Source organism: Pavona decussata, unplaced genomic scaffold (assembly GCF_977016875.1).
Source record: "Pavona decussata unplaced genomic scaffold, jaPavDecu1.1 SCAFFOLD_367, whole genome shotgun sequence".
Taxonomy (NCBI): Eukaryota; Metazoa; Cnidaria; class Anthozoa; order Scleractinia; family Agariciidae; genus Pavona; species Pavona decussata.
Window position 1 is genome coordinate 173,208 of NW_028145743.1, and position 13,942 is coordinate 187,149.

Consider the following 13,942-nt stretch of genomic DNA (forward strand, 5'->3'; position numbering starts at 1 on the left):
AGAAAATTGCTCCCTCCTCAAAAGACAAGAATTCGACAAACAAAAACGCTACAATTAGTTTAAGAAGTGTGCAAGCATACACAAAGATTACCTCCTCGATTGACAAAGCCGTCGGAGCAAATCCCCTTCTACTTTAAACATTTATCACACAAAAAAATTCATTCAACACAACAAATCTTCTATATCTATTAGAGCAGAACATTTCCACACAGTGGCGCAGGATCGAAAAAAATAAGATCGCTCCCAAACTTGAAAACTTCTGCAAAGTTTCCTAGCGCTTAAAAAGATCCTTGCTATTTTCATCCACTGTCCTGATACAGGTTGACGTCTAAACACCGCTATTTTTTTTTCCAAATCTCTAGAACAAACCAAAGACAACTAAATTCGCCCTTTCGGCCGCCATATTTGTTTTTGAAATTTAAGTTCGCGCGTGTGTAAGAAGAATCTGGGTACTAGCGCAAAGATCAACCAATTATTCCACTTCCGGTTACCCCGGGTGAGTGATTCATTTGCATACGGAAAGCCACTACACTCGTGGATGCCAAGGCATATCCACGAGTAAAAACGACAACAACAGTTTTTAGATCTTATACAAGGCATGTTTCGATGGAACACATCGTCAGTTTATCGATTAATATTCGCCTCATGATATCAGTGTCTACGTATGAAGAGAGCTACGAACTACGGCGGCCGACAGTGGCCATCGAAAGTAAAAACTCAAAATCAAAAGTCGATTTACAAAGTGAAAAGTCAAAATCAAATATCAAAAGTCGATTTACGAAATAAAAAGTCGAATTAAAAAGTAGATTTTCAAACTGGAAAGTCGAAAAAGTCGATTTTCGAATCGCACTTCTCACTTCTCAATTTCGACTTTCGAGTTTTCACTTTGACCACCCTCCCATCCCCTAAACTTTTTTCATAACAGAGCCGAAGACTGGGGCGAAGTTTTCGTTCATTGAGGAATGGACGAAGAACAGAAGGTGCGCGTTAACAACTTACTTTGCATTGCAAAAGAGCAATTAAATTCACGTAGTACAAACCAAAATACGTCTTTACCTTCTGCTCAAATTCTAGTTGAAACACTCGTAGATAAATTGCTACAACTCAATGAAAGACCATCGATTGTTTTAAAGTATTTGCCAAGGGATCTTGGAATCTGTTGGAGGTTTGTAGTTTGAGGACTTTGAGAGCTTTAATTAATGGTTTTCCAACTCATAAGCTTAAGAAACTTCCTTTCTTTCCTTATTAATACGAAAGTGTCCATTGTTTAACTCCGTGTACGTCATAAATCTTGTGGCATAATCTTTGGTCTCTGTACATGTAAATAACTTAAATAAGCTTCCCCCCCCCCCCCCCCCCCGCTTTCAAATAGTGTATATTATATAACTTGCTTGTCATGCTGACATGTACAGTATCATGTTCTCTTGACAGTAATAATTATTATAGCTTGCAAAGCGGCGTAAATTGAGAGAGAGAGAATGGATAAGGGAACAGCAAAAATTGGTTGGGGGGGGGGGGGTGGGTTGGGGGTTGCTGGAGAATATAATAGTTATTGGAGGGGATGCCTGTAATACAGACTATGTTCTGTTCATTCTGCCTTTGCCGACAACACTCTGATTGGCTAAATTATCTGTGCAAGATGTATATGAAATAATTGAAGTGAGAACATCACTTCCGTACAGTGTGATTGAGGCCAAGCGGGTAGCTGCCCAGCTTCAACTAATGGCTGGTCAGCTTGACCGATCAAATTTAAGAACAAGTGAAGTTGTCGGTATAGGCAGTCACACTTTGAATAAGAATTCATAAACAATCACACTTTGTAAAGAATTTTCAACATTTTAATAGGAAAGCATTTATAAGAAAATGACAGTTGTAATAAATCATGTAACAGAACTGCCATCTCATGTTATTGTTCTCAGTCTTTAATCACTTTCTTCAAAATTTGTCATCTGCTTCTTCCTTGCCATATCCTAAGGGTATTTGCCAGTCAATTTCCAATTGAGTTTTCTTTAAATCTCTAAAAGAAAAGAAAATAGTTTAATCAACCAGTAATTATTTCAAACATTTAGTCCCTAAAAAAATTTGTGGAGTCCTTATTGATATGACATAAACATAATTGCCCACTCCCTGCTCTTACAAAGCTGATATCAAATCAGAATAATATGAATACACAGACAGGAACACAAAATTTGTTTTTTCATAGTACCATTGGGGCTTCTAGATTGTTGCAGGGTTGTTCAGTGGAACAAAAAATCTGCATCATTGACAAGCAAGAAGCGGAAATGAGTGGCAGAGCAGGCTGCATTATTGACCAACCTATGCCAAATATGGTTATAGAGAAAAACATTGGGTAAGGGGGTGATGGATATTCAAAGAATGTAAGCTTGTTGACAATGTTTGTAATATATAGATACTATTTGGTTTTATTTGTTCTTTCTGCAAGCTCTAGATGTGGACCTCACCCCCCTAAAGCCCTCTCCAAACCCCCTCTTCTAATATTAAGGTCTACTCTCATTGAACTGATGTGTGGTTATTGAACTCAATTGAGAGAAAAAAATGATAATAGTTAATAATTATTATTATTATTATCATATGTACCTGAAAGAAATACCATGCATGCATGCATAAATAAAGTTATAATATCCTATTTTGTTTTAGAGTGCTGATTATTAAGGGGACCACACTCTCCCCTCTTGTCTATCTTATCAAGTGACATCATCCGTAAAACTACAGAATACAAGGCACTTCAGTCCACCTCACTTGCATGCATGTGTTAGAAGCTTGTGTAGAAATTATGGGGCATATCACAATGGGAACTATTGTTTTTCAGTGACATGCAAATAAGTGTCCTGCATTCTGTACTTGCTCCGTATTACCTCTTCCTGGATTCCCATAACTCTTCCAATTCAATGCCCTTTGAGCATCTATGGACAAAATGCATTAAATATTACTTGTAAACAACCAATATATTATAAATTATTCATAGACTAACATAGGGGAACCATCCAAGCATGCCTAAAGAACGTTTGAAATCTAGAAATATAACCTATATCAACTAAACGAAATAACAAAAAAAGAAGAAAGACGACAGATAAATATACAGAAGAAACCAAACAGTTATTATATTTTTAGCGTGTCAACACGAACTGTGACCTTCATGTTTCTGTTCTTTTTTCATGTTTCAGTTCTTTGATAGAGACACACTAAGTACGCATTGTGCACCATTATTTTAGAATTGATAATAAAGTGACACATATTCGGCAACAAAACTCTGAAAGCTTACCCATCAGGTGTTTTCTGTCAGAGTAATTTATCTAGATCTCTGATATCCATGTTCAGAAAAGCATCTTCGCTTATCTGTTGGATCAAGTAAAATTAAAATATGATAATCTCAACTCCGGATTTTTTATCCACTAATGTAATACCAAAAGAATAGAAAGCAGTAAAGAAAACAAAAATAACTCAATCGCTTAAAATATTTTATTTATATATTTTTGTTTTTGTTGGGGGGGGGGGGGGGGGGGTGGGGGAAGGGAAGTGGGGTACTAACATTTTCTTACTCCAGCATCGATGCTTCCCCGTGTGTCAGGGTATATTTCATGTCAATTCAACGCCAAAAACTAGCCAATGTCCTTCAAGTTCTACGCCTGTAGGCAAAGCTTTGGCCGTGGTGATTTCTTTTTTCTGTGAGAAAGCGCGCGGTGTACGCCAGTCAGGGGATGCCACGCTGGAGATATTAGGCAAGATCATGAACCACAATTAACTTGAAAAATAAGACAGAGCAATTGAAACACACATAAAATGAGCCGTTTGACTGAAAATGCATTAAACTATCCGAAACATTTACTCAGTCCACAAGCTACAATCGTCCATTTGCAGTTTTAAATAAAATGATGGTTCAATAACATCCGGTACGTGCACGAGCTTTGAGTTTCAAAAGTACTGAATATTTACTTCAGCTTTTAAATATTAAGGTATGTCTCACCTCATTCAGTTGAAACAACTGTTTGATGTCCTTTTGCACAAATGAATGCAGCAGCTTTGTCCAGAGTGTGTGAGCCATGAAGAGCGGGAAAGGGGAACACACATGAATGCGCGATCAATGCCAGCAGTTGAGGTGCTCGGCGAGGCTACCAAGTCTTCCGCTTTGATAGGGGAGGGGGGTGGAGGGGTGGTCCAAGTGGAAAGTCAGAACTGAGAATTGCGTTTTTCAAAAAGCGATTTTCTGTTGTAATAGTCAGTTTTCGATTTTGGAAAATCGATTTTCAGTTTTGACTTTCGCTTTGCAAATCGAATTTGGATGTTGGCTTTCCAATTTGAAAATCGACCTTTTAATTCGACTTTTTATTTCGTAAATCAACTTTTGATATTTGATTTTGACTTTTCACTTTGAAAATCGACTTTTGATTTTGAGTTTTTACTTTTGATGGCCGCTCTCGGCCACGGTAAACGAACAGACGGCATGTATTTGGAGGAAGTAGAAGCCGTTGTCGAAACACGATCCGTTGACAAATGCTTCTTCCCTCGGAAAATTTACCAAATTTGCATAAAGATAAGAACCCGCTTATTAGAGGTCATATTACACAAAACGCAGTATGCGGCTGGATTAATTCCTTATTTCATGCAGTTTGCTTACAGGTGTCGGTTATGACTCTAATTAGAGCTACAAACAAATAGGGGCACCACACGTATTGTTATTAAGTTCACCATGGCCGAAGAGTTTTGCAGTGACCATTTAAATGGACTTGGACAACTAGTGCGGTTTCATGGGACTGCTGTGTACTCGTTGTGTGTATTACACTTTATTTGTTCTCCTGTGGCAACGTTTGGAAATATTCTTGTTATTCGCGCCCTGTTCAAAGCCTCATCGATTCCCGCTAATATAAAGAAGTTCTTCCTGAGTCTTGCTGTCTCTGATCTTGCCGTGGGATTGTTCGCCCAGTTAATGTACGCAGTTGTGTTGAGGATGGTAGCCAATGGAGGCCATGACTTTCACTTACTCTGTCCAACGACTTTAACTGTTTGTTATTTATCTTTATTTTTTCTCGCTGGCGCATCATTTCTGAATGTAACCGCCATTGCTGTCGATAGACACCTCGCTATTACTCTTCACCTACGATACCAGGAACTTGTCACTTCAAAACGCGTCATAATAGCCTTGGTATCAGTTTGGCTCACAAGTGGTGGCACTGCTTCTCTGTACCTAGTTGATAGTCGCATCGACATACCAGTTGTTATTGGTCAATTTGTTGGAATCCTCTTGACGACAGTAGCGTACATTCAAATTTACAGAGCTGTAAGACATCATCAAAATCAAATTCAAAGCCAACTTCAGCAGCAAAATGCGCAAGCAATGGAACTATTCCGTGAGAAAAAGTCCGTTTTCAATGCTGTGTATTTTTACGTAATTTTTGTCGTATGCTATCTCCCCTTTTTCAGCTCTGGAATATTGTTCATAACGGACGGGGTTCAAATTTCTGTTTGGTTGCCTATGCACACTGCAATTTTTTTCGTTCTTCTCAATTCGTCGTTAAATCCTGTAGTTTACTGCTGGCGATATCGAGAAATTCGTCAAATTATTAAAAGCACATTAAAAAATATATTCCGCATCACCGAGACTTGAGATGGAATTAATCGCGGATGGGCCGGAGAGAACTGTCAATTCACGGACAGACAAATAAGGGAACTGCAAAGTCAAACCGATGAAGCCAAAGGCAGCGTCAACAACACTCGCAGAAAACTGTTGCCGATATTTGGAGGCTTACCGTCGACAGGAAAATTTGAACTGAGTTGTAGAAGCAAAGCTACGTAAGAGTCTGAAAATTAGAAGCGCTGCGAACCGACTTCATGGAGTTTGTTTACCGGGGGGAGCGAAGCCTGTAGGCAAATGGCTGAAAGGAAGAAGAACAAGTGTGCTTTTTCTAGGGTCCTCTGATCATGAACGGGTGCTCAAATGTGGACGAAAACTATAGGATACTAATTAAAGTTAAAACTAGTGTACAAGCACATTTTTAAAGCACTGCATAAAATACGAAAACTTAAAATCACTGGGAAAATTTAAAAAATGAGCATTGCTGCGCAGAAATTCTGATCTGAGACTGCCAATCTGTACATTGGTGGTAAACATGTCAAAATGTAAAATTATTTAGTTTCTCTCTATAATGCAAATGCAACACATTTAGGCTGAATTTGTGTTTGACACTTCCTTCTTTTTGGGTTACGTATTTTTAAATTAACATTTCACGATTTCTCCTTATTGTTTAATGAACTAAATTCTGATGAAGGGCTTGAGGAATGAATGTTGCGTAAGGCAGTTGACCGTTCTCTTAAAAGGCATAAGGGAATTTCAATGTTTTTTAGACTTCCATGTTCTTTTCCTTGTTATGTATTGTGTACACCACCTGCCGATAGATTCAAATGTTAGCTATTTTTACTGAGTGTCACTTTGAATGGTCGAAAAATATATTTGTATCGATGGAAACGTCAAAATAACGGTTGAGCCTTGTCAACAGTCACCAGGAGGCAGTGTTAATTATTATCTTCGGTTGCAGATGGCCAGGATGAAAATGAATTACAACTTGAAAAAATTGGCCAATTTTTAAAGCTCTTCCGGTGTATTTTATAGAAGCAGCTAAAAACTGTGTAAATATAGTCTGTTCCTGAAAGAAATCATTTAATATTTCCCTCCCGGTGCTCATGGGATCAATGCTCGCTTATCTGTGTTCGTGCCGCACATGCGCAGAATATATGCCGCCTGATTTGCATATGTCAACTGAAAGCTTTATAATATTTTTCAAAGTTAACAACCGTCATATCAGTTCTGATGACACCAAATTAAGGATTACTTTTCGCAGGATGCTTATTTGTATACATGACTGAGTGAAAAAACTAAGACCTATTGGAAGCAGCATAATTTTATTCTTTACACCGCCTTTTATTGATGTTCACTATTTATTTTATGCTCCTCCTATCTCGAAATAAGAGGGACTTGTTCTTTATTTACCGAACAAAAGATGGGTTTTAAGTTCTATACACTGACTTGAGGTCTAGAAAATCTTCTACTGTATGGAGTACTTCTTCTGAATTTTGAAGTAAAAGGACTGCACAGCAAAGTGGCATGTTTAGAGGGAGAACGAGCTTGGAATAAAACAAAATCTTCAGACGAGAAGTTCACTTCCATGGAAAAAAAAAACTGTTAATTGGTAGACCAACTGATGAAGCCTAAGGGAATGTCGACGACATACGCAGAAAACTGCTGTGTTTGGAGACTTGCAGTCGACAGGAAAATTTGATATTAGAGGGAACAATCAAAGCTACACTTGAGATGGAAATTTAAAAGGGGTGCTAACTCAAAGAGTGTCGAATTTCAATGTGTACATCGGGGAGGCTCAAGCCTGAAGGGAAGTGGTTGAAAGGAAGAATACTCAGTGCACTTTTTATAAGGTTCTGTGATAGGGAACAGGTGCCTATTAATTAATTTGATTGGAAAGAAGACTGCCAAAACCAAAACCCGAGTTTTGGCCTCCAAGATTTGCATAGTTTTCAAACCTTATTACAGCAATTATCAACGAGGTGTAGGCGACGACCAATGGAGAACCACGTAGGAACTCCCCGTAGAGACTCGTAACAAAGAAATCTATTGAAATTTGCGAGAAAGTTGTATAGCGTTTAAGTTCTCCCTATTTTCCTTCTGTATTTGCGTATTTTAGCCAGAAATAAGAAAAACTAAAGTGATGAAGGTGTACTCTTGCTTTGTCCCTCCCTTGATTTTTTCCGATTTGTAAAGTTCATTAGATCGATGGAACCATTTGCTTTTGTCACTGTCTGGGAGAACTTTCTTTTCTCATTGCAAAATTTGCTTTTTTCCTTCTTTTGTGGTCCTGGCTTTACTCTAGTTAGTGTCCAAGGATTTTGGTTTGCTCTAGGACTTTGTAGGATTTCAAAATTCTTCCTCTCTCAAAGATGATTTTTTAAAAGCACGTCACTCGGGCGCAGAGGAGCCAAATTTGATGTAAATTCCGGCTAAATTCACTGCGAAATTGCGCGGCAAATTGAGTTTGTTGATACTACAACGTGATCGAACAAAGCTTCATGAGATCTTGAAAAAGACAGGATCTCTATATCAAGAACTTCCTGTCATGTGGTGTGAACCGCCATTTAAACCCAAATTTAGTTCGTCTTTGATATATTCTTCTGCAATTTGTACTAGTGACACTGTTGAGAAATATACCAACTCCCGTACAGATAAATTTATAGCAATTTCAAAGGAGAAACGATTTGAAAACCAATTGTAGACTGCACCACCTATGCAGGTCCATATGAAACTCCTTAGTATTATATTATACAAATATCATTAATTTATTGTCATTGTACACTTTTAATTTGAAGGTTTTCACCATTGTGCACAATTAAATATGAGAGGAATCCTTTAAAGGGGAGTTCTTAGTATTTGCAGCGCCTTGAACGTAAAGCCGCCATCTTGGATTTTAAAAGCGGATGAAAATTAGGGTGAATAGAAAGTGCGACTTAGGGTGTGGGTATCAGATTTTGCAAATTCAACATGGCGGCTAGGATTAACCGAGATTCTGGCACTCTCGCCCCCCCCCCCCCCCCCCCTCCCCCTCTACCAAAAATAAATAAATAAATAAAACGCCTAGCGACGCCGCTTGCTGTAAATAAGATTATTTTTAGCATGCGTTCTTGCGAATGTGTACTCAGCTATTCTGACAGCACGAACATTCATTCAATCGCAATTGTAAGTTAATTATGAAAAAAATTCCACTCCTAAAACTCTCACAGAAAGTTGCTCTCATAATATCCTATTATTGATAAATGCCGAATTGAAAGAAGTAGTTTGTGGGAATTGCTTCACTTGTAATGAGATCCTGACAAGAAATATTGTTTAAACTGAAATATCGGTATATTATGAAGTTTTAGTAAGACATGTCACAAAATGTTTTAGATCATCCTTCGATCAAAAATCACTGTCACAACCTTAAGTTGTTGTTGCAGGTTTTTATATAACATAGGCCAAATAATTTAAAACAATTGTCATTATTGGAAAGAGCACCTTAAAATTAGTTATAAGGGAGTTGAGAATATTTTGTTTTAAAACAGCGAAGACAAATTTCTGTAAATTCAGAAATTTTTGTAGACATAACCGTCATTGTCAACTCTGAATGCTGCGACCATTTGAGTATTTCTTTTCGAGGGAAGCTTACATGTATATTCGAATCAACAGTTCATCTGTTATTATTATTAATTATCTGTGGTTGAAGATGGCTAGGATGGAAATGGATTGAACCTGAAAAAATTAATCAATTTTTCGAGTTCCTCCTTTCAAGAAGGGACCCAAAAGTGAGAAATTATAGTTTGTTCTTCCTGAAAGTTATTCCTTAATATTTCGTCCCGGTGCTCATTAAGCCAAAGCAGATTCGTGCTAGGAAAAGGGTAGTTTATCAAGTGTTGGAACGGTTTTGCCCAAAATACAGAAATTATGGTGACAATACCCCAACAACAAGGATTCAATGATCATGGCTTGCTTACTATTCAATTATTGAATACAGGAGGGAGGTTATGATTCCAAACCTTTGTAGGTGTTCTTCAGAAAAAAGATATGTATTCGCGCTGTTTTTTTGTAAACAATAGAAAACTATGTATCACTGTAAAGCCCATAAATTATAAAATTTGAAATTGGTATTACTTTTAAAAGTGTTTCCTTTGGTAGCCGAGGGCGAGACATAAAACGCCAAACTGAGAAATTAAATTAATAAATAAAATTTAATTTGCCCCTCCTTTTTTTTTTTCAAAAGACTAGCCCGCGAACCTTTGGAATATTCCTTATTTACTTAATTTATTTTATTTATTTATTTTATTTTATTTTATTTTATCTTCACTGCAAGAGGAATTCGTGATCTCAACAAACGTAGCGTTGGTTGGAAACTAGAAAGGGTCCACACAGTTTGGATGCGTGCCCTGTGCTAATCCAAAGCACTACAAGAAAACTCTCATCCACTTTTAGCACTTGAGTAACTCGTACTCAGACTGTAACGGGCTTTCCACCAAGAAAATTCCATAGTTTTAGACTGTTTTCCCCAATAAATTCACAGAATCTCGTACAAAGACTCCTTGTCTGTTTACCGACTTTTCCTGGACACCCCTCAATGCATTACAATTCAGGTAGCCGCCATTGAACTGTTATGAAAATAACACTGCCTTTCTTACATAATATCTGTGTCCGTGCCACACATACGCAGAACATATGCCGCCTAATTTGCATATGTGGACTAATAGCTTCAGAATATTTTTTAAAGTTAAGAACCGTATCTGTTCTGATGCCACTAAATTAAGGATTTCTCTTCGAAGGATGCTTACTTGTATACATGACTGAGTAAAAAGGGCCTATTGAAAACAACATTATTATTGATTCTTCACGTAGCCTTTCATTGATTTTCAGTTTTTAAGCTCCTCCCATCTTGAAATAAGGTAGACTTGCTCTTTATTTACCGAACAAAAGATGAATTCCAAGTTCCAGGTACACGCCTGCGGTCTAGAAAAACTTCTACTGTATGGTCTCACAAGCCGAACGTGAGTGATTCCACTTTTTAGAAGCCCCATGACGATAAACAGAGTCTCTGATGTAACCGAACTGACGCATTCACTGACGCGAGCGGTATAAAGACCTGATACAGGAGTCAATTATGAAAGAGGCATTAAAAAAAAAGCCAAAAAAAAAAAGGAATTAACATTTTAACCATACACAATCGTACCTTTACTTTCATCGATCGCGAAACAAATAATACTCTCTATTTTAAAAAACGACGTCGACAGTTTTTAGATCTTATACAAGACAAGTTTCGATGGAACACATCGTCTGTTTATCTATTAATATTCCGCGCTCATAGTATCAGTGTGTACATTTAAAGAGAGTTACGAAGAGACGGCGTGTATTTGGAGGAAGTAGAAGCTGTTGTCGAAACACGAACCGTAGACAAATCTTCACTCCGTTGGAAAATTTACCAAATTTGCATAAAGATATCAAAGGACGTGTTTAATAGACCAATGAAGCGCAGTTATTTAAGGTCATATTATACAAAACGTAGTATGCAGTTGTTTTATAATTCCTTATTTCATGCACTTAGCTTGCAGGTGTCGGTTATGACTGTCATTAGCACTACAAACAAATAGGGGCACCAGAGGTATTGAGAAACATATCGCTGGATCTGAATCATTAAGCTCACCATGGCCGAAGGGTTCTGCAGTTACCATTTAAATGAACTTGGACAACTAGTGCAGTTTCATGGGACTGCTGTGTCCTCGTTGTGTGTGTTAAACTTTGTTTTTTCTCCTGTGGCAACGTTTGGAAATATTCTTGTTATTCGCGCCCTGTTGAAAGCCTAATCGATTCCCGCTAATATAAAGAAGTTCTTCCTCAGTCTTGCTTTCTCTGATCTTGCCGTGGGATTGTTCGCTCAGTTAATGCTCGCAGTGGTGCTAAGGATGGCAGCCAATGGAGGCCGTGATTTTGACTTGCGATGTCCAACAATTTTATCTGTTTTGGGGTTCTCTTTGTTTCTTCTCGCCTGCGCATCATTTTTGAATGTGACCGCCATTGCCGTCGATAGACTCCTCGCTATTACTCTTCACCTACGAGACCAGGAACTTGTCACTTCAAAGCGCGTCATAATAGCCTTGGTATCAATATGGATCGCAAGTGCTGTCACTGCTTCATTGTTTGTTTCGCTTAATATGCACAATGCCATGGTAGGTGTGATCGTTCAATTTGTTGGAATTCTCTTAACAACAGTAGCGTACATTCGCATTGACAGAGTTGTAAGACATCATCAGAATCAAATCCACAGTCAACTTCAGCAGCAAAATGCGCAAGCAATGGAACTATTCCGTGAGAAAAAGTCCGCTTTTAATACTGTGTATTTCTACGTAATTTTTGTCGCATGTTATCTTCCGAATTTTTGCTCTACAATATTGTTAACAACAGACAACACTCAAATTTCTTTTTGGTCGGGGAGTTACGTGACATTTTTTTTCGTTCTTCTCAATTCGTCGTTAAATCCTTTAGTTTACTGCTGACGATATCGAGAAATTCGTCAAATTATGAAAAGTACAGTGAGAAAAATACTACGCATCACCGACAGTTAAGGTTGGAATAAAGATGCTTCCTTTATTTTTTCTTTCATTTCGAACTAATATGTACAGTATAAGTAATTATGCAACATGTCTTAAGCAGGAACTAAATGAACATTTGTTCTTAACCCGTGAACTAAATGTTGGTTGCGGCACGACAGTGCTATTTCATATCATGAAGGAAAAGTAAAAAAAAATGTACGCCGAAATGCAGAACAAGAAAAAAAAATATAAAGGAGCTTTATGTAGTTATAAACCTGAACGTTCCTTGAGATCAGCCTTGCAGAATTTTGTCGTTGTATCATCAACTAATACAAGAGTTTAGGGGAGCGAGCATTTCAAACAGCTGTTCAACGACTGTGGACTGATTCATTGTCTAATTTTCATTCGTTCAGGAGATTCATGGAACAGTTTTAAACGTTTAAGACTTTTGCATAGTTGAAATGACTTTCATTTTATCTACTAAAAAAAAAAGATATCTTTCTTTCAAATTTCTTTTAATTTTTAGTGTATTCCGTATAATGCTCTTGATACTTTAGTTATTAGTCTTATTATTCATTAAAAAAAATTCAGTGCTATTATCAATTATTATCATGAAAAGCGCTTCTCGCTCTGCTTGTTTATTAAGTGTGGCTTGTGTGTTGTGGATATAATTTGTGAATATTTCAGTAACCGGCAAAACACTCAGTGTTTGGTATAGTTTATCAAAGTTTAGTTCATTTGTTTACAAAGTTCAACGAACTATCGGTAGCTAACTTTTTTTCATCAAAAGTTGCAATTATGGATGATAATAATATTATAAACTGGTGAGATACATGAGCGGAAGTTGTTTGTGCGGATTATTAGCTTGTTTGGCGTCATGACCCCCCGTTTATAAATCAAACATCTTCCTTCGTGCATGAAAGACGTTGTTAATGAGTTGTTTATTTAAAAGGCTGAATCTAACAAGTGCTCTTGAGCTGTAGTTTGAAAAAACTTCCCATTTTCCCAATGAATCATCCAGTGTTGACGACCTGAGCAGGAACACATTGATCTTCCACCAGTTAAAATGGTAGAAATGCTAGACACCCAAAACGTAATCAAAACATAGAGTTGCTATGCCACACCTTATTAAAATCAGCTCTTATCGAGTTTCTCTTTTACTCCTGTTAGATTTCCTCGCCTGTAACCTGAATATGCAGAATCGACGTTTCTTCTACTATACGTCTGTGTGATAATACAGGTATGTGTCTTAAATATTAACGGACCATGAAGAGCTTAGTGATTACTAGTGCAACAATATATAATTAAAGCATCAGCTTCCCTAAATAGAGCTTCAGTCGCTTTTACAGGCGTCTGGAGAGCTTTGCCGTAGCTGACACAATTCCAATATTTGCCCTACTTAGTCTGTTTTATGGCTGAGAAACCGGAATTACGGTTAGACTGAAACAAAGTTCTCCTCCGCCGAAACAGGGCTTAAAATCCCTTTCTGCATCTCGTATTGACTTTATTCAAACTTCATGATTTAGCATTTTCTTTCTTTTCTTAGCTGTGTTAGCTGTCCAAATGTCAACAGTTTTTTCATACCACACTTGTTTCCAAAGCCGATCTCAATAACGAAACTCAATGAAAGTTCTTAAAACGTCTCCTAGACCTATACGTTGGACAAGGCGAATTTTATAATGAACAATGTAGAGCTTATTCATACTTATTTTAACTAGCACAACGTAGATTTCTATCAATTACTGCAAGTTAACTTTTGTTTCATGCTCCAACAAATATCATCTTACGCCAAGGCATATGCCCGGTGCAAACCTCT

At 37.5% G+C, this 13,942-nt stretch overlaps 1 protein-coding gene and 1 long non-coding RNA gene across 2 annotated transcripts in view; one reads left to right on the top strand and one right to left on the bottom strand.

The window, feature by feature from the left end:
* The window catches only part of LOC146452489 (uncharacterized), a 44,448-nt gene that overhangs the window by 10,075 nt on the left and 20,431 nt on the right, over positions 1-13,942 (top strand). The gene's annotated exons all lie outside the window — the stretch shown is intronic.
* Positions 678-4,233, bottom strand: LOC146452490 (uncharacterized). The gene is made up of 4 exons (XR_014859727.1): positions 3,551-4,233; positions 3,284-3,357; positions 2,877-2,924; positions 678-2,017 (listed from the first exon to the last, which is right to left on the bottom strand). It is a non-coding gene; the product is annotated as an uncharacterized LOC146452490 (long non-coding RNA).